At 55.3% G+C, this 26,434-nt stretch overlaps 1 long non-coding RNA gene across 1 annotated transcript in view; it reads left to right on the top strand.

Moving 5' to 3' along the window:
- LOC109381300 (uncharacterized) overlaps positions 1–26,434 on the top strand; it is an 83,699-nt gene that overhangs the window by 26,244 nt on the left and 31,021 nt on the right. Inside the window, exon 2 of the long non-coding RNA XR_002123690.1 lies at positions 7,206–7,361. This is a non-coding gene — a long non-coding RNA (uncharacterized LOC109381300). The remainder of the gene's footprint in view (positions 1–7,205; positions 7,362–26,434) is intronic.

Raw genomic sequence — 26,434 nt, forward strand, 5'->3', positions numbered from 1 at the left:
GCCCACTTGGGTTGCCCTTCTCAGCACTGGCATGTAGCACTCTCTGATTGGTTCCAGGCAGCAAGGGATTCTGGGAGGAGCAGAGCCTCGCCCGCCGCTGATTGGCCTCCAGTGGTGGTGCCAGGGTAGGGAGCGGGGCTGTGCTTTCCCCCGAGTTGGCCCTGGCAGAACAGGAGGGGGCTGCCCACCTCAGCCCCTAGCGCATCCCTCAGCCTGGCTCATCTGCACCCTTCACCTCATAGGACGGAGACCAGGAAGAAGAGGGACATGGTTGAGGTAGTAATAATGAGCAATAGTGACCCGCTCTCCACTGACTCTGACTCTGAAGGGTCCCAGTATATTACGAAACCGCCCCAGGGAGCCCCCAGGGAACAAATGGCCTTTCTTGGTGGCGAGTGAATGCCATGGTGGGGAGCTCGCCTGGCTCCTGAGACCTGTGCAGGCCTCCGGATCCCAGTGAGGGTCTTCAGGCTTCCAGAAGGGCTCTGACTGAAGATAGTTGTGAGATTCCAGGGTGGGGGTGCTGGGGTCCCAGGTTGGGGGGCAGCTTCAGGGAGACTTTGCAAAGGCAGGTGATGATCCTTGTGACCTAGGTTGGTGGAGTGGGCGTCACGGTGCCCGGGTGGTGGCCTGAGGCTCTTTTCCAGCTGGGCAGTCCTCCTCCCTGGCTGAGGGCAAAGCTCTGGGTGGGAGGCTGTGGGCAGGACTGGCTAGGGAAGTAATCCCCGGGGCAGTGGGCAAGACAGATAGGGAGAGCCGAAACTGGACCTGCTGATGTGGCCCTTTCTGCTCGCAGCGGATCATAAAATATGGCTCAGATTTTCATTACGGGCTCTATCGATTATCTTCTGGGATGGATGAATTATAGAGAACATTAAATTTTTTTTAAAAAGCAAGTGAGAGAGGAAATATCTGAATGAGTTGGGGTGGTCGATGGCAGAAAGGGCTGAGCCACCAAGCCTGCGTGGGCTCCATCTCCGAGCAGGGTGAAGATCAGACCACTCAGGGCTGGTAGCCTGTGACTCCAGCTCTCAGCCTCCCAGGCCTCCCTGGGCCTGTCCTTGCAATAGGGGAGGCCTGTGCAATAGGGGGGCCATAGCTCCCTTATGCTCCCCTCGCCCCACCCTGTCTAGGGAACTGCCTAGGTTCTGGAAAGGCAGACAGTTGGATCGTTTACAGGATTCTGACCCAGCAATAGGACCTTTCCCAGGCTTTGGGCCTCTGTGTCTGGGAGGTGGGCCCCAAGATCTGCTGTTTGCCCTCTGAAGACTCCTGATCCTGGAGATGCCTGCCTGGGCAGATGGAAGGGTCAGAGGGCTTTGTTGGTCTGCTGGGGTCAGGGCTGGGACAGGAACTACGGAGGAATGCGGCCACCTGGACCTGTTGGCCCCCTCAGCTTTTCCCTGCTCCTTGTTCCTTCCATCTGTTGTCACTCGCGCGGAGGATTCCCGTTTTGCATTGTGAGCTTGGGGAACATGTGTCTGGGTGCCGCTGCTGTGCATCCCAGTCCAGTCTGGGCAGAGAACCTCCTGAAAGCCCGTCCCTCCCTTGCTTTCTCCCCACCCCTGCCCGCTCCCTCTCCTCGCCAAGTGGTCTACTGAGCAGTGTCAGACAGGCCTGGGTTCACGTCACTTCCGAGTGTGTGACCTTGGGTGGGTCACATCCCTCTCTGAGTCTTAGTTCCTCAACTACCCCGTTGAGATAATAACCTACACTTTGGGTTCTTGTGGTGAGGATATGTATTACTGTATTAAAATCCTTATGTTTAATAAATATCAACGGTTGTTTTCCCTTGCTGTGGCAGAGTCTGGGAACCTCCCTCTCCTTCTCTTCATTTTGTCTGTTGATTTGTTATCATCCCCATATTATGGATGGGGAAACTGAGGCACAGAGAGGTTAAAGTCATTTGCCCGGGGTCATACAGCTTGTAAATGGCAGAGCCTGGGTTCATACCTGGCAGCCTAGCTCCAAAGCTTGTACGCTAACCACTAGGTTATGCTGTCCCAGTGATCTGGTGGGGTGGCATATGTGTGTGTGTGTGTGTGTGTGTGTGTGTACTCATGTGTGCACACCCATGTGTGTGCTCGTGCATGGTCCAACAGTTCTGCCCTCGTGGGGGTCTCCTGCTGACCCCACTTCCTGACCCTCCACACTATACGTGGCTCCCTCAGGTTCAGCGACCCCAGCATTTTCTGGGGTCCTGCTCTGGGTGGATCGTATCTTCCCGCCCCCACGCCATCCCCCTCAGCCTGGCTTCACCTAGGCTGCTGTGAAAAGGTGGTGGTTTCCATGGATATTGTCTCCCTCTGGCGCCACGCCCTTTTTTGTATAACTCCGTTCCCTAGAGTGGATTGTTTTTGGCACACAGCTCTGTAAACTCATCCAACAATTAAAAAGGGGGAAGGGTGGAACAAAAAGGAGACAGATAGTAACTGTGGGGTGAGTGACACACAAAGGGCCTCTGGGATGTGTGGGGTCCCCTGTCAGTGCCCGGCCAGCAGCAGGACAGCATCTGAAGTGCAGAGAAGCCACATAACCAGCTGGCCGGGCGAACTGCTTGTGGAGCGCTGAGGATTCCGAATGTGTTTCCTTCCACTGGAGCTGTGTTCTTGCCCCATTTTTTCTTCTCCCTCAGAGTTCTAAAGGGCCCCATTTGCCGAGCCAGCAGAGCCATCTCCAGAGGCCACCTGAAGCCATGAGATGCCAGCATGGGCCATTTGGAATATTTGCTGCCCTTGTTTTGGTTAATTGTGTATGTGTTTGCTCTGTTTGTGTACCTACCATCAAATACCTACTGCGTTGGGCGTACCCGTCGTAGGCTGTGTGAGATCACAGATGAAAAATGCAGTGAAAAACACTTTCGTGCCACAACACATCATGTAGGATTTCTGTATTAAGATGTGGATTTTTTTATTGTGTTTTTTTTTCCTTTTCCATACAGCCCTGGAGTTGGGCAATGTGCACGTCTGTGTTTCTGTTTTCACTCCGGGTGGTTTATGAAATCGACTCATTAGGGCTCTGTCCTCTCCCCACCCCCGGCCTCATCTTCCATCCCCTTGTCCTCTCCACGTGGATGTTTTCCCACCACCCCCTCCCAGTGTCTTCCCAACTTTGGGGAGGTGATGGGTGCCCCCCACTCACATTCACCCAAGTGAAAATCAGGGGTTCTTGAGGCCCTGCTTCTTAATCCTGAGGCAGATGCAGTAGGAGGTCCCTGTGTGGGGGAGGCAGCATAAATCTGTCCCCCGACTCCCACCCCAGGATAAATAAAGCCCCTTAGCTTGCCCCTTGTCTGGAGAGAATAAATGGAAGTTGTCTCATCCCCACAAGACCTCCTGACTTAGAGCGGCCCGCTCCTGGGTGGCTTTCTTGTCCCCGTCGTGTCAGATGACAGGTAGCGATGGGTGGCTCAGCCCCTCCCCCCTCCATGCCCTCAGCCTGGACCCCATTTACCAGGTGGGTTCAGGGGTTCTCCTGCTCACCAGGTGCGTCACGGTAGGCCTCACCTTCCTGCGCTTAGAGCCCAGCTAGAAGGCAGCACCTGAGCGTGCCTCTGCCTTCCCTCTGGCTGTGGTCTCAGGTGCTTTCTGGGATTTGATGGAGACCTGTTTGGAGGGCAGAACTGAGATTCAGGAGGGGCAATAGCATTAGGTGTGGGTGGGTGCTGAGATTCTGGGTGGGGACGAAGAGGAACTTTGAAGTGAGTTGGGCCTCGGAACCCGGAGCCCGTCAGAGCTGGCAGCCTAGCCCTGGCTGCAGGACTTGTGAGCTGTGACCTTTGGCCCTTCCTAACCTGTCGTATTTCTGTGCCTGCCCTTCCTAACCTGTCCACAGGGACCATAATCCTTCCTCCCCTGTATCGTAAAGATTCGGTGCCATCACGTGTGTACAGCACTTAGCATGGTGCTTGGAGAATAGGAGACATCCAGTTAGCTCTCACACAGGCCTATTGGCAGAGGGTGAAAACCACTCATCCCGGGTGCCCTCTAGCCTTAGCATGCTCCCTGGCACACAGTAGGTGCCTGGTCAACTCTTATTGGAATTCGGAGGAGGATCAAGTAACCCAGCAGTTCCCTTGAACCTGAGGGCTATTAATTCCTGGTGCTTGTGGAGGAGGGGAGAGACCAAGACGCAGGTTGTTCGGGGATTAGGGGAACTAAACAGAATGGAGCGTGAAAGTAACCAGCCAAGTATTTTGTCCTTGGAGAGGGATGGAGCTGCCCAGGCCCATCTGATTCTGACGTGAAATCGGGGACCACTAGTTCAGTTCCGTAAACGCTCACACTGCCCACTGTGGGCCAGCTGCTGTGCTAAATGCTGGGGACGCACAGATAATTAGGACCTTGTCTCTGCCCTTGAGGAGTGAAAAATCCAGTGGTGGAGACAGACTTGTGAACAAATGACTTTAGTCTGGTACGGATTTAAACGCCGCAGTGAAGGATGCATGAGGAGCAGGGTAGAGGGGCCTGTGGGCCTGCTTGGGGTAGATTCTGGAAGGTGACCTTGAAGAGATGTGGAAGAAGAGGGCGATCGAGACCATTTCTGGAGCACTGTTAACACCTTTCATGTCTTGTTGTTGCTCACCCGCCCCAGCTGCTAGGTAGGAGGGCAGAAGGCGCTATCTCCATTTGACCAGTGAGGACACGGGGCCCTGGGGAGATGAGACAGCTTGTCCGTGGGCTCACGGCGAGTCGAGTGGCAGAACTGGGAGTCAGAACTGGGAACATGTCTTCTGATTCTCAGCCCAGTGTTATTTCTGTAACTACACATGGCTCTCACGCCTTCACCCAGAGCTGCTGGCCAGAGAGCTCCATCCTCTGGGCTCAACACCTCCTGACCAGGATTCCTGCCGCTGCCACGGCGCCCGGGGCCTGTGCCGTGGGAGGGCCCTGTCCATGGCAGGCCCCGGGGCCTGTGCCCTGGTTTGGTAAATGGGTCAGGCCACCTGGTTGGGGACAGTCCCTGAGCGAGGCCACACCCTGGCAGGGCTGAAGGATGGCAGGAATGGGGAAGACTGAAGAAGAGGAGGAGGAGGAGGAGGAGGAGGAGGCCTGGCCACACCCTGGATTCAGTGGTTCTTGCTGCCAAAGCTGAGAGGCTCCGTCTGCCCTGGACATGCCTCTCCCTCGGCTGGAGGAGGCCAGACAAGGGCCTCACTGGGACCCGGAACACCCTCTTCCCCTGTGACGAGAGTCCCCTTCAGAGCCAGGACATAAGACCCTGGTATCGTTCATGTTCACCCTTCATTGTGGTCAGACTCCAGTCTCTCGAGTTGCTTGCCAGGAGTCAGGGAGGTGGGAGCGTTTGTCTTGACCTTTTGTCTGGGGAAATGTGTATGCCTGGGAAGGGGGAGTGTCGGGCCCTGGATGAGATGCCGGCTCTCAGGTGGGGCAGGGGTCATTCCGATGGGCATTGGAGGAGAGCCCCCCCAGCAGAAGAGTGTTCTGAGGGTGGGGAGCGGTAGGTGGTCCCAGCCACCCCTTCCTCTATCTCAGAGGTGCTTGGCTGGTGGATGGGCTGCCCAGGGGTTCGGTGGATTCTAGACCAACAAGCAGGGGAGTGTCACAGTCCAGAGCAGTGAGTCTCCCAGTGGCCCTGAAGTTCCCATTAAAGTGTTTTTTCCTTTTTTTTAAAGAAAAAATATTCCCAAACTGGAAAACAAAGGAAATCCACTTCCCCCAAATCACACGAAACTCACATTAGGGGCCTGGCGGGAATCCATGGGAACCAGGAAACCTGCTGTTAACCCTGTCTGCTGCTGAAGGGTGGGGTGGGAGCTGGGCTGATCGAAGCCCAGGACCACTGTCACTGGCCCTGCCTGATGGCTTCCCCCAGGGAGCGGGTCTCGGTGGCATTGCCCCAGAGCCGATGTGGGGTACAGCTGACACTGGAAACTCTTGCCTTCAAAGCGCCAACTCCCCCTTCCATGGATGACCCAACCTTGGGAGGCAGGAGAGGAGGGCTTCGTGCACTCCAGGGAGGTGCTGGGGTATCCTAGGGCTGGGCCAAGTTGCAGAACCTGCTGGGCAGCTGCCCACACCATGCCACACTGTAGAGTCAGGGCCGAGCCCACTCACACGCTTTGGGAACACACAGGCGCTGTGGATGCCGCAATCCCCCAGCCAAGGGGGGAAGGAAAGGACCGGAATTCCAGCCACCACCCTCCCTGATGCCAGCCCCTTATGCAGGGTGGGTGTGGGAGCAGACAGAGAGCCCCTGCACCCCACCGTCACACCCATGCAGCTAGACCTCCAGGTCTGGGAGGCTGTGCACTGAGGTCAGTAGTGTGTTTGTGTTTGCACGCACATGGGCTAATTTTTCTAAAAAGGCTGAAAATATTTACAGGTTTGAAGTTGAAACGCAAACAGGAAAAGCCCTTTAAAAAGTGAGTGTAGTGGATATTCAAAACAGGAATCACCATGGAAACACCACAATATTTGCTTAAATTGACACAAAGGTTGCCGGTAGCAGGGCACCAACTTTCTTTGGCCACTTTTTTTTGGCCCACCGACACCTATAACAAATGAATCTCAACAGCCCCCTTTCAGGGTATGTGCACACACTCTCGTCTCTTTTTTATGGGGTGCAATGGCAGAGCACCAGAGGAGAGGAGGAAAGGAAAAGAGAAGAAGCCAAAGTCACCATCCTGGGTAGCTGCAGAGACACCTGTGGATTCCATTTTTAGAGACTCCCATAAGGCCATGGGGGGTGAGGGGCGGTCACAGGAGCAGCTGGGAGCTGACCAAGGGAAAGTCTGGAGGGAGCGGGAGGCTGGGGAGCCCCAGGGTTGGTTCAGTTGCGTAGGTCTGATCTGGTTTCCAGTGTTGGCTTGATCCACTGTCAGGCCGACCTTTCACCCCTGGTGCCGACTACGAAGCCTTGGGTGTGATCACTCTCTTGTTACCTGGGGTGGCAGCTGATTGGTCTATTATTGTTTCTACGTTTGATTCTTTTGTTAGGAGCAACAGCTGCGTGGTAATTGGCTAATAGTTGTGCAAAGGGTACATTGGTCATAGGGTCACGCATGGCACGCACCACAGCACTGCCGTCTGCCGGCTGGCAGGCGGGTCCGAGAATCTCTTACCTTGCTGGCTGGTTACTGCACAAGGTGTCAGAACCGTACCTTCCATTGCCCTTCTCTCTGGAGTAGCTTTGTGGGTCTCAACTGTAGCCTAATAACCCGTTTTCCTTTCTCATTTTGGTAGGCAAACAGGCGTTGCTGACTGAAGGCAAAGGCCCTCGCCACCCCATCCGCCCTTGCAGCTGTCACGGCCATCAGCCCCTCCCGTAGAAGGGGGTCCTGCAGCTCCAGTGGTGTGCTTTGGAATGGACTTCAGACCCCAGCCTCTTGGGGTGCAAAGGTAGCTGTTCCAGATTCCCAATACGTCACTGGGAAGTGGGGGTTGGCGGGTTCCTCCTTAGGGGAGGCACTGCCCAGGCCTTCCTCTGGATGGTGGTAGCTCAGGCACCCGAGGTGACAGTGAGAAAAATGCAGGCTTGAGAAAAGAGCCCTGGCCAAGGAGCAGGACCTGCTGGCCTTTGCTTCGCCGTTGACTCCCTGCTTTCTCCCTTTGGGATCACGGTTCCCCGCCCATAAAATAAAGAGATTGGAATAACTGACCTTTAAGAATCCTGCCAGCATTACCGCTCACTATATGACACTGAAACGTGCCCACAGTGTGCAGGTACCCCAGATGAGGCCTGTGCCCTAGCAGACACCACCCCTGGAGCTAAGCAACAGGTCATTTCTCAGCGCCATCTCTGTGAATGGTAGGTCCAGCCTCTCTGCACATCCAGAGGCTGCTGCCCCGCTTGGAGCTCATGTGTACTTGTTGGGGCTCTGTCAGGTGGGCCTCCAGCCCAGGTAGGACCCACCTTAGAGGAGAAGCCACAGGTGTCTTTTAATCCAGGCTCGGAAATCACCCCTTATCTAAGGCAGGTCACATATGCCAGGGCTGAGTAGTCCAAGGGGCTGGTAATGTCAGGTATTTACCTGCAGGTGTCAAATGTGGTTTTTGGGGTAGGGGGTTAACACATGGCAGGCGACTTATCACATATTGGTCATTGTTCAGTGTTCTCTTAAGATCCCAAGGGAACCAGCCTAGAGGAGTTGGGTGTTGGTAGAGTTGATGGGCAGTGTCTTAGGGCAGGGGTTGAGCTGAAGGCCTAGAGACTGGCTGGGACGTCAAGGCTGGGGGCCACCCCTCCGGCGTGTGCCAGACAGGAGTCAGTGGCCCTGGGTCACCCTCCTGCCCCCTCCCTCTCCATGGGCGCCATGGGCAGGTGTGTCCTGCCCCTCCCTTCATGGCCAGCCTCTGCAACTCTGGACTTTGAACTTGCAGGTAGAAAGCACTTGCAGAGATGGGCGCCTTGGTGCCCCCTGGGGTTTGAGAGTTCCCCAAAGCTGTAGGCCAGCTTCATTTCAGGCCATGCCACCTCGGGGACGAGCAGAAGCCTTAGACACAGCCCCTGAATTTGCAAATCAGATGTAAATGTGGCCTTTGGTTGCTGTTGTGGAGTATCCGTGTAGCTAAGACCCTTTTTTCCTGGTGTCCAGAACGCGATCACGCTCCAGGAGCGGGTCTGTCCATGCTTGAGCTGTGCCGATGTTGTCTCTGATGGTGGTGGGGCTGTGGAGACCGCTGGTAGCACAGCTGTCTGGCCGGGTTTCGGCACCAGCACCTGCAGTCCCCATGCCTTCCTGGGTTTTTCTTGCCGCCTCTGCTTCCTCGAGGAGCATGGGTCCTGGGATGGCAGGCCCACGGGTCTTCGAGCTTCTGGATGAGGGGCTCCCCAGCCCCGCTGTGTCCTGCACGTGAGCAGGTTGCCAAAGTGCCCGTGGCTCTCCCACCGAGGGGGGACGCTTACCTGTTCTGTTCTCAGTGGCAGGCTTTTTGTTTTCTTTGTTCCCTTGGCAAAACATGCCCATTAGTTTTTCCCTTTCCGAAGTTTCCACTCAGTGCTGACTCCCAGGGGCTGTGCCAGCTGGGATTTGCACCCGGCACAGGGTTTGGGCCCCACAAGTCCTGTGGGACTCCTGCATCCTGGCGTTAGCCGGCTTCATAATGAAGCTTGGGAACGCTTGAGGGCTCCGAAAGGGACTGTCGTGGCTGAGCCCCTCCTTGCTCACCTAGCCCTCTCCAGGCACTGGGTCTGGCCACAGGCTGGGGTCCTCTGTGGCAAGGGTGACCCATGGTCTCAGAGGTATCCTGCTTCATGACATCAGAGTGTGGGCGAGGGGGCGAGTCTGTGCCTGGTCCATAGGCCTGATCCTGTCTAGCTCAGATTCTCCCTTTCTGGCTCCGCCGTGGAAGATCTGGTTATATGTATTCTTCAGTTACGGAGGGCCTAGGGTTGGAGGGCCTGGGGTCTGCCGGTCACAGGGGACAGAGTGGACAAGACAGCCCTGGCTGTCATGGAGTTCTGGGTGGGCAAGCAGACAATAAACAAACCCACAAAAGAACAAGGAAACCATTAGTGCAGAATGGACATAGGATGAGGTGGTGGGAGGTTACTGGGCAGTCAGTGGAGACCTCTTTGAGGAGGTGACAGCGGAGATCAAAGGATAGGAAGCAGACAACCATCCAAAGAGCAGGTGGAAGAACATTCCACAGAGAGCGCAGCTGGTCTAGAGGTCCTGAGGTGGGATGAGCTCAGTACATTTGGTGAGCAGGAAGAAGGTACCAGTGGCTGGCAGGGGGACAGGGCTGGGGCCGGGGTGCATAGGGCTTAGGGTGACAAGAAGCCACTGGAGGGTTTTAAGCAGGGAGGTAAAGTGATCTGATTTTTGTTTTAAAAAGATGGCTGGGGCTGCTGTGGGGAGAACGGATCGGATGATGACAAGGGGAGACACAGGAGGCCAGAGGGGAGGTGCTGCACTGGAGTGAGTGGCTGAGAAGAGAAAGTGGAAATGGAGAGAAGGGGGCAGAGCCCTCCTGTGTTTAGAGGGAGAGTTAATAGGACTTGCTGATGGACTGACAGGGTAAAGGAAAGACCCCAGGGTGACTCCAGCATTCCCGGCCCCCTGACGTGTGGCCCTTCGTCTCTCTCTCATGGCCCGATCTCAACACCAAAGCCTGTTTTGTGCCTTTGCTCCACGGGTTCTGTGCGGGGCCTGAGGTTGGCCTAGAAGCTCCCATAGTTCCTCTCACTGTGGCTTTACATGTGATCTGTGTTCTCAAGGGCTAAGCTTCTGTGTACCTTCCCTGTGTGCCCGGACATACAGAACTGAGCAATGGGTTTCTCTAAGAGCTCCTCATTTCCATGGGTCCAACATAACCTCCAGCCCCAGCTTATGGGCAGGGACCCTAGCAGTCTTTCCACGTGGAAAGTCTTTGTACAATGCAGGGTGCGAATTGCCATAGGTACCCCGTCAGATTTGACCTGGGCCACCGTCCCTTTTTCCAGAGCCTCTGACACGAGGCTCCATTCTCTTGGGTCCTGGTATCTTCTGCTTAGGCCAGAATGGGGCAGACAATCCCAGTTATACTAGAACTAGATCCCTGGCCCCCCTGGGTAGGCACTGCACAACCCAAACAGCAAGCCAGAGTCCCGGCTACAGCAAGCGTGAAGCTGTCACTGCCGGTTGCGAGGGCCCCAGTGAGTACTTGCCCATGCTGGCAGCATATTCCCAGCCATATGGGCCAGCTCAGCCCTCCAGGAAAGCTCTGGAGGCCTGACCCCAGGGGGAGTGAGAGGAGGGAGCAGGCTGGTGACGTCTTGTGTGTGTGCGGGGGGTGACAGGGATGTCCCAAGCGTGCACCTGGTGCCTCCGCTTGACTCCAAGGAGGGGGCAGCCAGTCTTCCTGGGTGTGTCTGCTGGCTGGCATCAAAACAAGGGGCTGAGCCCTGGGGGAGGGTGTGTCTGGGTGGGCAGGCGTGTGTCTGTGCATGCGTGGGAGGTTCTTCGGCTGCTGCCTCCTTGGCCTGCACTAGATCGTGGCCTTCGCTCATAACTGGACTGGACAGTTCTAACTTCGTCCTCCAGGGCTTTGATCTGATGTGGGGCTGGCTCCTCCAGAGCACACAGCCGGGGTGGGGGTGTGGAGGGGAGGGCACAGGAAGGGGAGGTGCTGGCTGAGGGGAGTGGGGGACCAAGTCCTCCCCACCCCTGGGTGACACCCTGCTTGGGAGGATGAGTAGGCTCCAAGGTCACAGCCCCTTTGGGCCGGGCGGAAATGTGATGGGGAGATGGTTTGGGAAGAGTGATTACACCGCCTGGTTTCTAATCTGTAAGAATTCTGCTTGATGTTGCCGACATCCCCGCCCTGGGCCTCCGTCTTCAGTTCTCCCTGGTGCCTTCCGCCTTCTTAGCAGAGTCGGGAAGCCCCTGGGTTCCACCAGGCACAGACCCAAGGAGAGAGGAGTTGGGAGGGGCTGGCAGCACCTGCCCTGCCTGGAGCTACCCAGGGGCCTTTCCTTGTTTGGTGACTTGGTCGTCCCAAAGGGGACAGCGGCCCATGGCTCTGGGAGGGTTAATGTCTTGTGAACAAAGGGAGAGGCACGTCTGCCCGGCTTCCATCCCCATGACCTTGGAACCTCCGCAGGGAGAACTTGCTGGCGTCTGAGAAGCGATGTCAGGTTTCACACGCGAGGAGTCCCAGCGGCTGTGAATGAGTCTTCTCTTACAGATCTTCAGGCTACTCCCGTTCTGTCTTCTCCCAGCTTTCTAGAATCTACCCAGGTGTAGTCCACCTGGTCCAGGTGAAAGTCCTTCGGCTCAGAGGAAGCCACACCTGAGGCATGAGTTGCCAGTAGGGGGGACCTTTGCAGCCCACCTTCACCAGGACCCTTGGATGGCCACCCTCCTGGGCCGCCCACACCGTTCTCTAGTAAATCAGTCCTGGACATGCTCCTCACTTCCTGGCACCACCCAGCCTTTCTCTCCGCTTTGGTTTCCTGGCCCCTCAGGAGCAGGAGCCTTTCTGACACTCAGCCTTCTTATAGTAGCCTGGGGAGGGGGGGACGGGGGGAACCACTGTGGCCAGGGTGGGTGAGAGGAGGGAAGGTGTAATTAATCACTAGTTTCTTCCCCAGAAATGCTAATCGGGGAAAAGCAATTAAAAGCAACTTTTTTTCCCTTAGTAATCTGTGTTAAGAGCTGGTAATGAAGTTTAGGGCCGTTGTGACTCAATATTTCAGCTTCACTGACTCAAGTCAAAACAGTCCAAGCCCAGGAGTTTGCTGGCAGCTGAGCTGGGCCCGGGAAGCAGCTGGGGGTCCCCGCGTTCCCTCTGCTCACCGTTGTCCCACCTCCGTCCCACCTCATGCTGCTTCCGGGGAGAGAAAGCAGCAGTTCCAGCTGAGGGGAGGGGAGGGTCTAGGTGCCATGGAGATGGGCACCCCAGGACATCCCTCAGGAGACCCAGAGCCTGGAAAAGCATCTTAGGGGAAATGCTAGGACTGCGGTGTGAGTAGCATCTAGTGTGGGGCCAGAACTGGGGAAGGTGGGATCAGATAGGGTCAGGGGGGAGGAGGTAGGTGCCCGGGGAGCCCACGGGGCAGGCCGGGGGGCCAGACACTTGGGGCTGAGAGCCAGAAGAGGTAGTGGTCCAGCTCCTAACCTCTGACCTCAGGTTGTTCATTTTTCATTTTCATTCCTTCGTCAAGCATTCTTGGGAGACTCTGGGACCTGGGACTGGAGCAGTGAACAAACAAGGCAAGAGTGTCTGTCCTTGTGCAGTGTGCATTTGAGTGGAGGGAGGCTGGGGGAAAAGAAGATGAAGACATAACATACATGTTAGATGGCGGCGGCGTGTGTCCAGGAGAAAACTAAAGCAGGCTTGGAGCATAGAAGAGGGAGTGTGTGTGGCAGGGGGAGGTGGGTGGATTTTTTGTAATTTTAGGTGTGGCATCCAGGGAAAGCGTCACTGAGATGGTGACATTTTGGGTAAGTACAAAAGGAGGTGAGGGAGCAAGCCGCCCTAATCAATATCTGGGAGAAGAGCCTTTTCATCAGGGGGAACAGCAAGTGTTAGCTCCCGGAGGCAGGGCCCCCCGTCCCCCCAGTGTGTTGGAAAACAGCAAGGATGGGAGTGCAGCCAGTGGGAGAAATGAGGTCAAAGGGGGACCGATGGGGGACCCCCCCCCAGATCCTGCAGTCCTCGTGGCCATTGTTAAAACTCAGGCTTTTACCCCGAGTGAAATAAAAAGCTTTCTGAAGAGTTCTGAGTGACATGATCTGATTAGGCACAAGCTCTTTATTAAAACACAAGACCCAACTGCTGCCGACGCCTCCTCTCACAGGTCCCACCTCCCCGAATCTAGGTCCATCTGCTCCCACCTCCCCCTCCCAGGTGCTCTCTCAAAGGGGCAAGAGGAGTGCTGAGGGGCCTGTTGGAAATCGCCCTGCCCCAGCCTCTGCCTGCTCCCCCGATCCCACCTCGGGGAGCAGTTCAGAAGCAGGGTCTTGTCCCTTTAAGCAGCCCCCCACCCGGCTTCCCTGGCCTGCTTTATCTGAAGTCCAAGCGCATGTTGTTCCAGGACCGATCCGCTTTAGCTAATTAATAATCTGACAGGAACCACCCAGGGGATTAGCCGCTGAGCTGAGCTCCACCAAGCCCCAGCAAATGAGCCCTGTACTCCTTGGGGACATGGAGGTGACTTTGGGGGGTGCAGGGAGAGGGGACCCCCACAGGTGATCCATGGCGTTGGCCAGTGCAGACGTGCCCAGGGCGGGAAGAGTGCAGGCAGGGGGACAGTTAGGGCCAGAGCCTCTTGACAGGGGACTGCTGTTCCATCCGAGGTGGGCAGGGACCTCCGCTCTCCCTCACTGCCACTCACAACCCTGCTCACCCACCAGAAACCCTCCCTACCTGCCAGGTGTTACCTGCTGAGGTGCAGGATACGGTTGCCAGATTTAGCAAATAAAAATATAGGACACCCAATACAATTTGATAAATTTCAGATAAACTGCAAAAATTCTTTAGAAGTATGTTCCGTGAAATATTTGGACATACTTACACTTTAAAAAGTATTTGCAGTTTATCTGAATTCATGTTTCGCTGATTGTCTTGCATTTTATGACAACCCTGAGCAAGGAGGGGGCCACAGGCTGCAGGCTCCCTCTTGAAAACAGCTTGGAGGTCCCTTTGGAAGAGGCAGCGCCTTTAGGGAGCTGCTTGGGGATTTGGCAAACAGGGCAGGACTGGGGCATGGTGACCTCCACTGGCACGGTACAGCAAAGGTCAGCCCCCACTTGCCAGTCTCCAGCCTATATTTGGGCCCGGGTGGCCCTTGGATGAGTAGAGTCCAAGTTTCCTCCCAAGGGTCTGTGGCCCCCGGGCCGGGTAGCAAGTCCCACGGCCTCCTCCTCCAGGCGAGGCTGCTATCTAGGAATAGTCTGGGGCCTCTCCTGAGGGAAGGGCCTGAAGTTCCTGGGTCGTCTATTAAGTGGTCATCCGATAAGCGTGTCTGCTCCAAGCCCAGGAGAGGCTGGCAGGGATGGCCCACTGTGTGGGGGGTCAGGCCAGGCCAGGCACAGTCAGGGATGTCGGCCTGCTGTGCAGGACTGCCTCCATGCTTTAAGGCCTCTGGGCACTGAACACAAACGCCTGGCTGCTGACCTCTCCAAGCCTATCCACAAGGCCTATGGGTAGCCCCATGCCAGTGTGCCATCCAGCGGGAGAGAGCTGCCTGAAATGTCATTCCAGGGGCCAGGAGGATGGTCTTGATTGGCAAACTTGATGGGGTCCTCACTGCTCCCTCTCATGACCCCTCACCCCAGCTCCATTCCTAGAGGTCAGGAAGCTCAGGCCAGCAAGAGGGGCCTGCTGCCAGTTGGTGCTAGTCCAGCCTCCTGCAGCCAAGGGGCCTGATGCCAGGCGGGCACTGCCCCCGAGGTGGGAGCTCTCACTCCTGCTCTGTTCTCCAGGAGTCAAGAGCATCCTGTGCCCTGGGAGGCCTCCTCTCCCCCAGCTCCAGGCTGCCCTCCTCCCCGCCTTTCCCGGCACAGCCAGCCCAGCTGGGGCGTCTTGTGGTGGAGCAGAAGGGGGCTGGGGGTGCCGAGCTGGTGGGAACCTCTTCCGCTTCCCCAGCTCTCAGCCTCTTCCCCAGCGTGCCCGGCGGTTTGGCCCTGTTTCGCGAGCCGTCTGCTGCCCGTGCTGCCTCTGACCGACATCGTTAGCGTGGGTATTTATATTTCATTAACGACATTAAGCCCAAATGGCATTAAAAGCAAAGCTGGTGATAAATAGCTTATTAATAAACAGGGAGTGCTCCGTGCTGCCTGGCCTCTCCCAGCCCCGGCGTTAACCCTTGCTGCCCTAGATAAATATGCTTCACCCCAAAGACCATCCTCCCAAAATGGGTCCGCAAGAGCCAGTCGCGTGTCCTCCATCTCCTGGCTACTCTGAGGTCAGTGCCTCTTGGATCACATGCGGGCCAGCTCAGGGTCACTCAGGCTCACAAAAGCTGGCCAGACAGCTTCTAAGCAAATCTTCATCACCCTGTCCTCACTGCTTTTGACTCTGGTTATAAAGAATGTAGGAAATGTGGCTCTTTTAGGCTATAAGCACTCCGATCTTCCCCCTTACTTTGTAGTTTTATCGGAAAGGAGGCTCGTAGACTATTTGTAATAAAAAAGAGTGATGCTCATGAAAATGATAACAGCAGCAGACATAACCCCAGCCGACGTTTACTGAGCACTAGCTGTGAGCAGCCCTTCGGCTGATCACTCCACGAGCCGCAAGCAGCTCCCAGCGACCGTCCAGCTCAGGCTCATTTTTTAAGTGGGAAAACTGATGCCCAGAAAAGTAAAGCAGGTTCATCACACAGGTGCTGGCAGGGGGGCGTTGTGCAGCCTCCCCCAAAACAGGATCTGTTGTGGCCATGGCCATCCCTGGCTCCTGGGCCTCGGACCTCCCAGGGTTTCTCAGCTGTGGCTCCAGCCTTGCTGGACCTGAGCTCCTTGCCCTTGGGACTCGGCCACTCTATTACGTGATGACTCTGCCTGGGTGGGTGTGCCGATACAGGCTGGCCACCTGGAGGGCACTGCCATGCATCCCACCGAGAACCTGGAGGTGACAACAGACGGCCATGGGGGAGTCCATGGTGCTGCAGAGGCCCCCAAAAGCTTCTGTGTCTATTTAGAACAGCTTCTATGTGGTGCCCTCCTGGGGTGGGGGTACCAGGCAGGCCTTGGTTGTTTGGGGTTATAAGTTAGTGTTTCTTGGATGTAGGGCCATCTCTTAACATGTCCAAGAAATGGGGGCAGACTTGGCCCTGGGTTTCCCCGATCCCAGACCCCTAGCTGAAGTGTCTGAAAGCGAGAAGAGAAAGTGGAACCCTTTGTAAACTTTGGCCCCACTTGGAACTCTGCCCCCTGCGAACCTGGTCTGGGGATCTGTTTGTCCTCCCTGTCTGTGTGGGGCAGTCTGGGCCCAGGCCTGGCTGAGGGGGACAAAGGGCTCTCTTGGGGTTTTGCAATATAGGAAAGGAAAGGTGGAAGCCGGGGAGCATAAGATGAAGCTTCTGTGCGGTTCCAAGGGGAGGTTGAGGGTAGAGGGCGCGTCGCTAGGACCATCCGATTGTGTCTGGTGATACTTGGGGAAGATGGAAAGCTAGTTAATTATCAGGACTCCTGCTGCCTCTGCCAGGGACCTGGACTACTTCTCCTAACCCATTCCCGAGCTTGGAAGCAGCAGCCATCCAAAGGAATTCCACTGCTCATCCCGATGGAAGGGAGCCTGAGCACCCTCACAGAGCAAAGCAAGCAGGAGGGGAGCCGGGAGGGAGGCCCCACCTGACTGACATGCTGATGGTGGGACCACCTTGCAGGTCAGAGTCACACCAGCTTGCTCTGGCTGTGCAGGTCTTGGCCAGCATGGGAAGGCTTGGTGCATGCGGGGAATAGAGTCATGCTTGTCAGCTACGTCACACTTCGCATGCACAAGGCACAGGCAGTAAACCAGTGACCAGAGAACCCAGTACAGGAGCAACCAGGGAAAGGGGCCAGCCAGGCCTGCTCCTGCCTAGAACTGGTGGTCAGACAGGAGAGCTGATTGGGAGAAAGGCCCGATGGAGAGGGACCGACTTTGGAACCAGACCAACCAGTGGCAGCTAGGCCAGGTGTTTTGTAGGTGCGTGGCTGTCACTTCTAACGTGCCTGCGACAGGGCCTGGGGCCCTTAGCTGCTGAGTGAGGGGGAGCGGCTGCCCTTAGAACTGTTAGGCCTGCACCTAGCCCGTGGCCACTAATGTCCTGTCTGTGAAGTGGGAAGAGAAATGGGTAAAGAACACAGTGTATGCAACGGGGCTCGGCCTGCGTCTCGGCTGGGGAGCAGCTGCAGCAGCACATAAGGCGGGCCAGTCTATTCAGCCGGTTTCCGGAGCATGTCCTCCTATTCTAGGCTTGAAAGAGGCGGGCTGGGGGGGGCAGAGGAGAGCCTCTCAGCGAGTGCTCGCTCGTTCTAGAAGGGGAACCAGGTGTGGGTGTGACAACTCTGCCTCCAGGTGGCTGCGGGGACCTGTCAGGGAGGAGAAGGACGGGGGCCTTCAGCGTGCTTGCCCCTTGCTGCCGTGGATGCCAGCTGCGGTGAGGCAGGGTCTTTCTCTCCCTCCCTTGGACGTGCCCGCTTGTAGTGGGCTGGCTTTGGCTGTAAGCTCACCTCACACCCACCCAGTCTGCAGAGGCGGGGACCAGCGTGGCAGCTTCTGCTCACTCGCTCAACCCAGGCTGGATGTGTTCTGTCCCTGGGTTCTTCCCGAGACGTCTGTGTGGATTCCTCTCGTCTGCCCTTAGGACCTGGCCGTTGTATACCGTTGATGGTGCCCGTTGCTTCTGCCACGGGCTGGTGCATGCTAGTCTTGGCACTTAGCAAGATCCCCCGGCCACGGGATTTGATTGGCACGGAGGGTTGTGTCTGTATATATGAGAGGTGAGACTATGAGCACCTTCTCTTGCACACCCCCGCCTTCCCAAGGACAGCGTCCCCTTTTCTTCCCAGCCCCACCCTTAGTCAAAGTCAAAGGTCCCCTGTGTTCCCCAGGGGCCAGAGGCTGGGCAGGGCCCAGGAGGGGCTCGTGGAGTGGCCGGTGCTGCTGGAGGAAGGGGTCTGGGTGGGATGGCACAGCCAACCGGATGGCTTCCTCGCATGCCATTGTCTCCCCGAGGATTTCTGCGTGTCCACTCCTAGTTAGGAGAGGCCATTGGAGGAGCAGCCTTGGGGGCATCTGTTTTGCTCACATGACCTCAGAGCCACCCAACTCCACGTGGGCCCAAGACAAGGGCCTGGGGTCACAGTTCCAGGAAATGAGAAAAGTGCTGTGTGGGTAGATTGGTCAGTGGCCAAGGAGCTGGGCCATTCCGCCTGATGGGCAGATCTTTCAGTGGGTCAAAGGCCACTCCAGACGGAAAGTTCTCTCCTTGCCTTGCTCCCTGACCTCCAGGGCTGGTAGAAATAGTTCACCTTCCCCATGGGCAGCCTCCATAGGCTGGGACATAGGAAGGCTTCAGGGGAGGGCTCCAGGACCGAGGCTAGCCCTCAGTTGGGGTGTGAAGTGCTATTTTGGCTCCATGCCCACCATGGGCAGTGCCAGCCCGTCGCTGGGCACTCCCTGTGTCTGCACAGGGAGGGGTCACCTTCATCTGAAGCCCCTGGACTTGGGAAAGGGCAGGGGACCACATGCATCTTCCCTACTCATAGAGCCTTCCTCTACTTTTCTTTTTTTTTTCTTTTTTTGCCAATCATTTTTTCTTGGGGTCTAATTAAAGACTAGGAGCTGTTTAGTCTGTGGTCGGGTTTTTATTTGGGTCTTTGGCAATTACCTCCTGCCCTAAAATAAGTTTCGATAGAACAGGGTAGGATTTCTCCTTTCGGCCAAGTTCTCAGCTTTAATTTTGCTCTGTGTGTGTGTGTGTGTGTGTGTGTGTGTGTGTGTGTAGTGTAATGAGGCCTTTCCTTCCATCCTTGTCCAAATCCTACCTCCTACCCTTCCTTCTCACTATCCCCATCTCAAATGTCCTGTGGCCAAGGCAGAGCCTGCACAGCAGGAACAGTATGTCCTCAGCCTCACCCTCCCCGGAGGCAGCTCTGTGACAACAGGCAGGTCATTTGTTGACTCTGTCCCCATGTCTTCACCTGTGAATGGGGCCAGCGGGCTGGGCATGCCCGAGGCTTCCCTACTGCACTACTTTTGAGCAGACCTCTGGTCACAGTGGAGCAGGTCATTTCTGGGTTGGGAGGAAGCCGCCAACAACGCGAACAGGCCTTATGTTCACCTCTTGGTCAACACACTTGTATTTGAATAGGTACATTTCATCATGGTCCCAAAGCTCTTTCCTGCTTTACTCCTCCCAGTTGTCCTGACCACCCTGAGAGCACGTGTGATCACCCCACTTTATAGATGAGGCTCCCTGCAGCCAGAGGTAATTAGTGGCTTCTCTGATGTCTCTTGGCTTACAGGGGACAGAGCCTTGGGAATCGAACCCAGGTCCCCTGATCTTTCAGAATCCACACCCAGGACTTGCTGCATAATTTGCAGGGCCCCTCGTCCTAAAAGTATTAAGAATTTCATGATGGTAACAGCAGGACATCGAGCCAAGTGTGTGCCCTGCTGAGCTTGGAGCGCTGTGTGACCCTGTGGGTTGCCCGTTCAGGAAGTCGGCCCTGCCCAAACCTCCTTGAGCCCCTCCTCCTGTTTGCCTCTGTTTCTACCTGCATGGTAAGGGGCAGGGAAGTTAAATAGGGGACACCTGTGTCCTGTGTCCCTGGCTGCTGCAGCTTTCTCCTGCAGATGGAAGGGACTTTGTGTTCCCCCAACTCTTGGCCTGTCATGCCTTACCCCATCTTATAAAGAATCGCTGTGCCTCGGCATGCCACGGGCTTTCTGGGGTTCCCTGAGCCTCTTAGGGTCCTCGAGGCCTACTTAAGGCCACCTGAGACTTTAGGTCAGTCAGAGGTGAGGAGGAAATAAAAACAAAAAAAGAAAGAAAAGACAAAGAAGATTTGGTAGGAACTCTGTTTCCTTGGGGCAGAGGGTAAGGTTTTTGGGGATTGGTCCTCCCAGACCATTCGGGATCTCTCAGAGATCTCTGCCAGGCCAAAGCGTGTGATGACCTGCCAAAACATCCAGGTCATGCTGGGCTCTGATTGCTGTACTTGGGGTAGAAGGTCGGGTGGCCATTCCTTAGGCCAATCTGGAAACTTCTTGAAATAGCCATGGAACCTTGCGGGGTTCACAGATGAATTGATGGAGCACACAGTTGGACATGTGTCCACGTGTACACTGGTGTGTGCCTGCGTCCTGGGGAGGACACAGGGACACCGCTGTCTGTGTGCTGAGCAGATACTTGAATAAGAGCTGTCAGGATGAATGGCTCTCACTGGCCTCCTCAGATGGAGCAGCCTTTGCCTGCCCTTCTGGGACCATGTTCTCTGCCTGCCCCTGGTGCCTTTTCTGTCTCCTGCTAATCACACTCCCCAAAAAGTCTGGGTACCAAAGCTCTGGTCCCAGGACCCCATCCCCTGGGTACCACCTGCTTTCTCGAAAACCTTCCAGGTGCTGACCTTGGACGAACTTCACAATGAGATGTGTCCTAAAAGCCAAAGCACCTGTTTTTATGAGAGAAGAACAACTTGATGTAAAATCGGGGGACAGGGAGGGAGGTGGGAAAACCGTAGGTGTAAGGTCTGAGGCGGTTTGACTCTCAGAGGGAGAGAGTGCCCGAGTTTCCAAGGACTGATTAGATGGCATGCCAAGTGTATTAAATTTTGCAGACATTTTAACAGCAATATGCTAGATAGTTGGGTGTCCCCTGAGGCGGCTGGATTTTTTATATCCTTCACAGAAGGTCGGAACCCTCTTCTGCCTGCCTCCCCCTCCACCCCATGCTTCGTGCTTCTCTGTCTCTCTCACACCCTCCCTTGCTTCAACAATTTTCCTTGCTTCTTGCTCTCCGCTTATGGAGAACCTAAATGGCACCCCTGATCCCTGCCTGCCAGAGGGCATTTCGTTCCTTCAGCCCTCCCATCAGGAGATCAGGGTCTCCAGGGCACAGGACGGGTACAAATGGGGGGGCTTGATTTCTATTTTTTTCTCCCCTTTCTCCTGCCTCCCCCCCCCCATTTTAGAGACTGTTGTAAGAAGTACTCCCTCCTTCCTTATTTTTATAGAAAAAAAAAAGGGCAGGAAAAGAATCCATCTGGCATATGAATAATTGAAATGGCTCAACTCTGTTCCTGTTGCTGCTGTTTGTTCTCAGCTCCCCCAGCCCCCAGCCCACCCCCCTGAGCACAGGTCTCTAAGGGGAGGATGTGTGGGCATTCTCAGAAGGTTCTCGGCAGAGGCCCAGGGCTCTCCTTAATCTTGAGTTCTTTCTCCCTGTGAGTCCGTAGGTCTGAGTTGGGGGCATTTGGGGATGTGGTTGGTTTCCTTGTCGCCACCCATGGGACTGCCAGCCTCTGGCTAGAGTCTCCCCAAATATCACTCAAACTACAATGGTCCCTTCAGCCCTTGGGCCTCAAGGGACAGCTTCTCCTGACCCTGATTTCCCCCCAGGTCCCCTGGGATTCTCTGGTTCATGCCCAGACTCCTCCTTTCCCCGAGCCCCTGCCCTTCTAGCCTCAGCTTCAGGGGCTTGGGGTCTTCTGTTTGGGGAAAATGGGGCCTTTGCAGTATACACTGCATGCTGTCTTGGCACTGCATCCAGGGGGATACTGCCAGCCCCCTGCCCCCAGGCACCGACCCAGGCACCCTGCTCAGGGGTCTTCAGTCTGCCACCACCCTCTCCCCATTCCTCTTTCACCCCTCGCCTTGCCCAGTCAAGGGCTTTCACGTCCTTCAGGCCTGTATAGCATGGCCTTTTTGTTGGGAGCCATGAAAGCCTGAGATTTTAAACTTTCTTTCCACCGCGACAAGTTGGGAGAAAACACAGCAGCAGGAGGTTGGGGCAGGGGCAGGGATGGGGAAGATAATGGACTGAGGCCTGGCTGGAATCGGCTGCCTGTTCACTTTCCGGAGCCTCGACCAGCTGCACACTGAGCCCTTGTGTCCGGGCCGAGAATTCACTGTCTCTTTAAAACCATTTAGAGGAAAAACAAAAGAACTTTAGTGCATTAATTCTAGATGAAGATGGGTCTCCAGATGACAGGCTGATCCACATTATTCCCCACAAGACACTTCCCCTCTCTCCTTCTCCCCCTCCCGCCTTCCTGCCCCCTCTGCCCAGCTCTTTGTCGTCTTCCATGGTTTGTGGAAAGCTGACACAGGGGTTGCTATGAGCATAATCGTGCACTTTATGTTTGAAAAGTCAATACTTTAGTTTGTCAGTTTGGGGCATCATGTTTGTGTCATGTGTGAGGTATTGACTTGCAGCTGTGGGTCCTGTGGTTGTGAAGTGCTGTGAGCAAGTGTGTGTTTCAGAACCGCCAAGTGGCCGTGGGGTGGGGTGGGGACACGGTGTGTCATGGCGAAGTGGCGCGGGGTCCCTTTCCTTGAAATTTTCTGGGTCAGGCACATTAGGTCTCAGAAAATGCCCTCCCAGAAAGAGGGTGTGAGTTGCACCAAAACATCCTGGCTCTTTTCTGGGTTTGTTAAAAAAAAAAAAAAAGTGCCCATTAAGCAAAAAATAATTCAGATAAAATTCAAATCAGGTTTGTTAATATATAACTATATGTATAGATGTCGTTAGTAAAGACTCCTACACATGTTATAAAAGCTGCAAAATGTCTGGCATTCCAGGGCCTGGTACGAATAATTAGATATTTATATCCAATAAAACTGGTTTGATGGGGAAATCGTTTGCCTCCGTGTGGATTCTCAGTTGAAGATGAGTTTCGGTGGTTGGGTTTGTTTTTTCCCTGACAATAAAACCAGGGGTTTGGCACCAACGTATGTGTTTCCCGTAAACATCTATTCTCTTCTCTCCACCGTGGGCTCTGCTAGCTGGGCCGTCATGCCAGCAGGTCTCCTGTCCTGCCTTTTCATTTTCACTGGAGAGGTGTGTGTGAAGCCCCCCCTGCACCCCACGCCCAAGCTCCGGGCCCCAGTCTAGGGTGGGCACTTGTGCACCCCAAGTCTGCTACACGTCCCCATTCCCCACCCTCACCCAGCCTCAGGACCACAGCCGGGGGGGTTCTTCTCTTTGCCCTGTTTTTCTCGAACAGTTCCCTGGAATGGGGCTTCTGCCCTCTTTATCTTTCTAAAGTTTAATCTAAGTATTTCTCTGATTTCATCAAGCACCTCCTACCCCCAATTTTCAATTTCTCTCCCTCCACCTCCCACTTCTAGACCTTTCTCTCCCCCCTTTCCCAAGCTCTGCTTGATATCCTGGCCTGCAGGGCCTCTATCAGGGTGTGAGGTGGCCCTGGGGAGCCAGGCTACCTCACTCCCCACCTTGGGGAGACCCCCGCCCCCACCCTTGTTCCTCTTCCATCTGTCACACAGTTGGGAACAGATGGAGCCAGAAGGAGCCATAGATGACTGCGGCCTCCCTCTCCCATTATACGGATGGGGACCCGAAGCCCCGAGTGGGGCAGATGGGGTTTCTAAATGGGATGGGGCCGAGCTGGGGCGGGAAGTGTGGCCCCTTGCCTTCTAGCTGGTTCTGGGAGTGTGGAAGGCACACAGGTCTCACTCTGCCGCTTGGCGATAGTTTCTGTGCGACTTGGGCAAGCGACCTCACCTCTCTGAGCCTTGCTTTTCCATAGTTGTAACTTGGAATTGGTAATTCTTACGTAATAGGGTCGCTCAGAGGAGTAAAGGAGCCAATGCGTGACAAGCTCCTGAGTGGGGCCCCGGCCTGTGGGGAGGTGGTGGCAGTCAGTGTTCACCCTGAATGTGAAAGGAGGACCCGCTATGACACAGGACTGAGGGACACCTTGCTCACGAAGGGCGCCACCCACGTGGCAGAATCCTCTTTGGCCCTTTCTCCCTGTTGGCTGAGTGTCACCCTTTCAGGAAGAACCCACTGGGATCAGAGCACCTTGCAGCTTCCCAGAGGTCAGGCCCTGGCTAACTTCAGCCGGAAGGAGAAGCCGGCTGCAGAGGAGGAGTTGGCAAAATGCATGTGCTGGAGTCACCGGAGCCTAATCAGGAACTGGACCCGCAAAGAGGGGGCCCAGAAAGACAGGGAGGTGAACCGCAGTGGCTGTCGGGGGACTGGTGGCCCATTGTTTTGGCAAAGGCCTTTCAGGTCAAAGATTTGAAGTCTCCTAAAGGGTCTGTGGGAATATGAGTGGAGAGTAAGGCTGGGAGAAGGAATGGGCCTAGTGGGGGGGCGGGGGGGGCAATGTCTGGAAAAGGTCTGTTAGCCCAAGTGGGAGCAGCCGGGTTTAATTACAGAGCAACGAATGGAGTGAAAATAGACAGCCCTTGATGTGCAGCTGGGGCTGCGAGAGGTGCCACGGGCACATGTCACACCCCCCAGGCCCTTCCCCCACTCTGGTGCCTGCCTTCATCCTCACCAAGGGCACTGCCCTCCTGAGGCATATGTGGTGGGTAGAGGCCAGTGGTTCAGGATCCCTGGGAGGATGGCACACACAGAGTGGCACCCCCAGCTTTATCTGCACCCGTACCAGAGGGCAAGACTGACCCACAAGCCACATCACATGTGCGCGTCTTTGGCGACTGTAGATTTAATAACACACTTGTGCACAGGGCATTGGACCCTGGCCTGAAAATAGAAGCTACCCTTCAAGACTCTTGGGTGTCTTGTTTTTTTTCTTTCTTTTTTTTCCTCCACATCCCCAAATTTGAAAGAAAGGAAGAAAGAAAGAAAGAAAGAAAGAAAGAAAGAAAGAAAGAAAGAAAGAAAGAAAGAAAGAAAGAAAGAAAGAAAGAAAGGAAAACTCAACAAGAAGCAGAGCCCAAGCTTCCTATGACTGGCTCTCAGAGAAGCCAGTCAAATCTCCTCTTGTTGAGAACATTTTGACAGCATAAAATTGCTGCTGGAATGTGACTTTAGCGAAAAGTAAAAAAAAAAAAAAAAAAACCCTTCCTTCATGCATATGGAGTTTTTTGGAAAAAAAAATGGTATTTTAATGCTTTCTATTAAATTGGGACTAAAAGTGGTGTCTTAATTTGCATGCATTAGCATATTTGCATATAGATCAGTGAAATGGTGGAAGAGAGAAGAGCCTTTAAATGAAAATTCTTTTAAAGGCACAGACCTGCCTCCCTCTCCCTCTCCCTCTGGGATTTGTTCGCCATCTTTTCCTCTCACCGCCCACCCCACCTTTTGTGTCCTCCTTGTGAATGGACGGTAGGGTCAAGGCCCTCGTCTCTGAGCTGGCTCAGGGTACAGCCGAGGGGCTGGAGACAGCCCTGGCCCTTGGTCACCCTGTGGCCTAGCAGCCTATGCATGCCTGCTGGCTCCCTTCTGTCCTGGTGGTGGCTGTAGGGGAGGGGCCTATGTCCACAGCCACCAGGCAGGTGGCTTCACACCCGGGGTCCTCTGCCAGCCATTGTCCTTCCCCCCTCCACTCTTCCCCTCCTGCGCCTCCCTAGGCCATGTTGATGCTCTGCAAGCCTGCCCAGGGGCACCTGTCCTGCCAGCCACTGGTCTGAGCCTTTGGCCACCTGGCACCAAAGGAGGGGGTTGCTCCTTCTGTCATTTTCTGCTGTATCAGCTCCTTGGGACTGAAACTGTCCCCACTTTCCTCAACCAGAAGGCCTAGGTTGCCATGTTCCCTTTTATCATTCAGGTCTCTGGTTCAAATGTCACCGCCTCAGAGGTAGCTAAAGTAGCCCCACCTCTGTCCTCTGTCACTGTCATGTTCCTTGTTGTATTGTCCTCTAGGACTCATTCCTTGTTTGTTTACTTGATTATTGCCTGTCCCCACCCCCGACCCCTACCAAGGCTAAGCCCCACAAAGGCAGGGATTTGGGTCTGTCTTGTTCACGGCTGTACCCCCAGGACAATGTCTGGCACGTCCTGGTATTTAGTAACTAGTTATTGAATGAACGAGAGGGGGCCTGGTCCCCTGTCAGGGCTGAGATCTGCCCCTAGAGCAGCAGTTCTCAACCTTCCTAATGCCGCGACCCCTTAATACAGTTCCTCATGGTGTGGTGACCCCCAACCATAAAATGATTTTCGTTGCTACTCTATAACTGTCATTTTGCTACTGGTATGCATCGTAATGTAAGTATCTTTTTGTTTTCTGATGGTCTTAGGCGACCCCTGTGAAAGGGTCGTTCGACCCCCAAAGGGGTCGCGCCCCACAGGTTGAGAACCGCTGCCCTAGAGCCACAGTGCCCGTAGGTGCTGAGCCCCAGCCTGCTTGAGATGCCCTGAGCCTGGCATGAAGGGCACGGGCTGGGAGCTGGCCAGCACCTTCCGCTCTGATCTGAGGCCCCCAGAGTGCGCGGCAGCCCCCTCTTGTTCCTTTGGATGGTAGGTTGAAGCCAGGCCTGGCCCTGGAGGACAGGGGGCCAGTGGCCTGTGTGCAGCTTCCAGCTCAGGGGAGCGGTAGGGGCTGCCGGAGCCAGGAGTCCCC

Source organism: Hipposideros armiger, unplaced genomic scaffold (genome assembly GCF_001890085.2).
Source record: "Hipposideros armiger isolate ML-2016 unplaced genomic scaffold, ASM189008v1 scaffold_46, whole genome shotgun sequence".
NCBI classification, from domain to species: Eukaryota; Metazoa; Chordata; class Mammalia; order Chiroptera; family Hipposideridae; genus Hipposideros; species Hipposideros armiger.